The following is a 4851-nucleotide window of genomic DNA, read 5'->3' as shown; positions in this document are numbered from 1 at the left end:
CAAGGACAAGCTAGATGTTGCCAGTAATTGTGTATCAAGTGCATGCCCAAGCCCTCTGTCATCGCTTGATCCTGACTCGGTAACCCTACAGGACAGACTAGAACTGCCTTTGTGGGCTGTAACTCTACGGGAGCAGTGCGTCTCATCTTTCTCCCACAGGGGGGCTGGCGAGGTTGAACCCCAGACCTAGTGAACAGTCCAGCACTTACCTGGGGGTGTGGGGGCTATTTAAAATATGACAAATTCATTTCTTCAGTGCCATCGAGCCGATGCTGACTCAGGAGTCCTCACTGTAAGTGGAGAAGGAGAATGGGTTTGCTTCTGTAAGCAGGATGAGATGTGGCACTGGAATTGTTTCCCTTGGAGTAGGGAAGAGCCACTGGGTGGTGAAGAGACAGTGGAGGGAGGATAAGTCACCCAGACTCGAGCTTTCTGAGAAGCAGCAGCCATTTGGTCGAAATTTAAGGAATGAGAAAATTGGTGACTGTAGTTGGAGTGCCTGCAATTGGCAGGGAAAGGACATTGTGGAAGGACCCATTTAAGGCACTGAGGCAAGAAGAACATTGTAATTTGAAATGACCTTTTCCTTCAGGCAAGGTTGCAGATTGGTTAGCACAGCGAAGAATAGTAAGGAGACTGGAACTGAATGAGGTGGGAAGAGTAAAAGGTGAGATGTGTTAGTCCGGGTAGAGAAATATCCAGGGAGACTCGTGTCTATAAGAAAGAGTTTTATATAAAGTGTAATTGTACATTATGAAAACATCCCAGCCCAGCCCAGATCAAGCCCATAAGTCCAATATTATTAGCCCCTGTGTCTGATTCCAATCTATAAAGTTCTCTTCAGACTCACAATGCATATGCAATGATCACAGGCTATGGGTGGGAAGTCTTGTGGATACAGTGGCATTGTAAGCATCTCAGCATTGGCAGGCATCTCTACATGGCTTTTCCAGCTCCCAGGGCTCTGGCTGCATCAAAGTAGCTACATGTGGCTTCTCATCAGGGATGTCTCACAGGGAGTGAGCCTGTGTCCCACCTCCAAGGAGCTATTTATCTCCTTAGCACCTCCAAATGAGGTCATCCAGCTGTGACCTGATTGACAGGCCAAGCTCCACCCCTCCACTCATCTCAGATTGACAATAGATTATGTAACTACCACATGAGCAGACCAGAGAATTCTAATAGCCTAAGACTGTGGGCCATCGTAAAATGTTTGGCTTTATGCCGAGTGAGATGCAAGTCACTGGAAGGCTGAGCAGGGGTGCAATAGGATTTTCTTTTTTTTTTTTAACAGAGTTGCACTAGTTTCTGTGTAGATAAGAGTATAGGGGTCCACGTCATTGGGTCCTTTCCGACCCATAGAGACCTTATGCTCAATGGAACGGAACGTTGCCAAGCCTGTGCTTCCTCACAGTTGTTCTGTGCTTGAGCCCGTTGTTGCAGCCACAGTGTCAATCCAACTCACTGAGGACATGGTTCTTTTTTTTGCTGTCCCTCTACTTGACCGATGTTGTCCTCCAGGGCTTACTCGCTCTTGACAAGACGTCCAAAGTATGGAAGACGAATCTCACCATCCTTGTCTCTAAGGAGCACTCTGCTCATACTTCTTCTGGGACAGATTGGTTTGTCCTTTTCACAGTTTATGGAACTTTCAGTATTCTGCACCAGGACCACAATCCAAAGGCATCAGTTCTTCAATCTTCCTTCTTCACTATCCAACTCTCATATGCATAGGAGGCAATGGAAATTACCATGGCTTGAGTCAAGCACACCTTAGTCCTCAAAGTAACATCCTTGCTTTTCAATACGCTAAAGACGTCCTGTGCAGCAGATTTATCTAATGCAGTGAGTCTTGATCTCTTGACAACCGCTCCCCATGACCTTTGATTGTGGATTCAAGCAAGACAACTTCAAATGTCTTCCAAATTTCCTGGCATAGATGAGTGAGTGCTTCCAGGGCTTCATCAGCTTGCCGAAACATGTCAATGGGTACTCCATCAGTTTCAGGGGCCTTGTGTTTGGCTAATGCATGTAGTACAGCTTGACCTTCCTGCAGCACCACTGGTTCTTGCTCAGGTACTACCTCCTGAAAAGGTAGAATGTCGACTGGTTATTTTTGGTACAGTGACTCTGTATTCTTTCCATTTGTTTTTTTATGCATCGTTCAATATTTTGCCCATAGAATCTTTCAAGAGTTCAACTTTTGATTTTTTTCTTTTGAGTTCTTCCAGTTTGAGATGTGCTGATCATGTTCTTCCTTTTCGGTCTAACTCTTAAGTCTACACATTTCATTAAATATTTGACTGCTTTCTTGAGCTTCCCTTGAAATTTTCTGTTCAGCTCTTTCATCATGTCTTCCATGTGCCTTTTAACTACTCTGTGATTAAGAGCAAATTTCAGACTTGCTTCTGACATCCACTTTAATATTACCATCCTTTCCTGGCTTTGATATCCTTTTGCTTTCTTCATGAATCATGCTCTAATATGCTCCCACAGCTCATCGGGTCTTCTGTCATTAGTGTTCAATGCAGCAAATGTGTTCTTGAGACATTTTCAAAATTCAGGTGGGATAGACTGAAGGTCATATGTTCACTCATGGAATTGTTTTAATTTTTTAATCAAATCTTTATTGTATGTTTGATCAGTTTCTGACTGTAGTCATTTGTAGGATTCTTCGACTTCTTAATCATTAGATTTTGTGATTGGTACATACATTTGAATAATAGTTATATTAATTTGAATTCCTCAAAGGCAGATAGATATAATCCTATCACAGCATTGTACTTCAAGGTAGATCTTGAAATGTCCTTTTTGACAATGAATGCAAACCATTCTTCTTGATTGTGCCATTCCAAACATAGTTAGCCATAATATTTATTTTTTATTCAAAATGGCAATGCCAGTTCATTTCAGCTCACTAATGCCCAGTATATTGATCTTTCTGAGTCCCATTTCCTTTTTGAGGACGTCTAAATTTTCCGAGACTCAGACTTCATTCCAAGTTCTTAGTAATTTTTGCAGGTGTTTCTTACCTTGAATTGTGCTCCATCAGCAAATGAAGATCCTGAAAACTCCACTCCCACAGGCTTGACTACATTCCCATCACCGTGGTTGACTCTGCTTTGAGAAAGCAGCTTCCCCTCAGTCATATTTCAAGTGCCTTCCGACCTGAGGGGCCTTTTCTCCAGCTCTCTCTCTCTCTCTCGACATTGTTCTGCTTGCATACATTAGGCTTCAGTATCTGACTGTGTTTCTCTGCTAGGCATACGGTTTTCGGGGGCTACTTCCTCTGAAGTGGGCAACTGATTCCTTCTTTGTAGTCCATTCATAGACAGGAGGCTCTACTGAAACCTGTTCATTTGGGGGGACCCTGTTAGCATTTGAACTACCAGTGACATAACTTCCAGCATCACAGCAACGCACAAGCCACCATAGGACAACAGACTGACAGACAAGTGATGGGGGCTCCATGATGGGAGAAGGGACATCAGTTAGGAGGCTCTGAAATAATCCAAGTGGGCGTGGTGGTGATTTAGACCTGGAACGAGGGCAGTGATTTGCTCTGTATTTTGAAGGTAGGGCTGCCATGGTTTGCTCACAGATAAGGGGTAAGTACTAAAGTGAGAAGTCAAGACTAATGCCAACCTCTTTAACCTGAGCAACGGAAGAATGGAGTTACCATTTATTAAACGAGATCAAAGTGCAGGTGAAGTGCATTGGGAAGTCGCTCTTGAACTTTGATTCCTATTGAATTATTAAGGGGACATGAGTAACAGTTGGCTATGTGAACCTCTAGTTCAGGAGAGATTTGAGCTGGGGATATGAATGTCACCGATTATCAGCATTTAGACATTTGGACTGGTTGAGATCGCTTAGGGAATTAGTAGAGATACAGAATGTGGCATGAGGAACATCATTGCTGACATCAGATGAATCTTGGCAGGAAGCAAAACATACTAGAAAGATTTATTTTATGGACTATAAAACCATCGACTGTATGGATCATGAAAACATAACAAACTATGGATAACATTGAAAAGAGTGGGAATTCCAGGACATTTGATTATGTTCACAAGGAACCAGAGGCAGTCATATGAACAGAACCAGCGAATACTACATGGTTTAAAATTAGGGGGCAAACAGGGTTTTATACTTTACCCATACTTATTCAATCCACATGCTGAATAAATTACCCTAGAAGCTGGACGAGATGAAAACTGTGGCATCAGGCTTAGAGAAGGACTCATTAACAAAGAAAGAGGCAAATGACAAAACCTTCTTTGCTGAAAACTAAGAGGGCTTGCAGCACTTGCTGAATCAGATCAAGGCCTACGGCCTTGAGTATTGATTGCAACTCAATGTAAAGAAAGCCAAAACCCACACAAATAGACAAACAGGCAACATCACCCTGAATGGAGGAAATAATGGAATTATCAAAGATTTCATTTTGCTTGGTTCTATAATCAATACTAATGTTGGCAACCAGTTAGGAAACCAAGTGATGCATTGCATTGGGCAAATCGGCTGCCCAATTCCACTTTAACGTATTGAAGAGTAAGGATGTCACTTTGAAAGTTAAGGTGAACTTGACCCAAGCCACCACCTCATATGCATGTGAAAGTTGAACTGTGAACGAGTAAAACTAGAGAACAATGGATGACTTTGAATGATGGTGCTGGCCAAGAACACTGAAAGTACCATGGACTGACTGCCAGAGGAACAAACAAATCTGTCTTGGAAGAAATACAGCCAGCGCACACCTTAGAACTGAAGGTGGCGAGACTTCGTCTCACCTACGTAGTTGTTAGGAGAGACAGTCCCTGGAAAAGGACGTCATGCTTGTTAACGTAG

The sequence above is a fragment of the Echinops telfairi genome, unplaced genomic scaffold (genome assembly GCF_000313985.2).
Source record: "Echinops telfairi isolate 266 unplaced genomic scaffold, ASM31398v2 ScPeMD7_7466;HRSCAF=8504, whole genome shotgun sequence".
NCBI classification, from domain to species: Eukaryota; Metazoa; Chordata; class Mammalia; order Afrosoricida; family Tenrecidae; genus Echinops; species Echinops telfairi.
The sequence above is the reverse complement of the archived record's forward strand: the minus strand, read 5'-3'. Positions refer to the sequence as shown.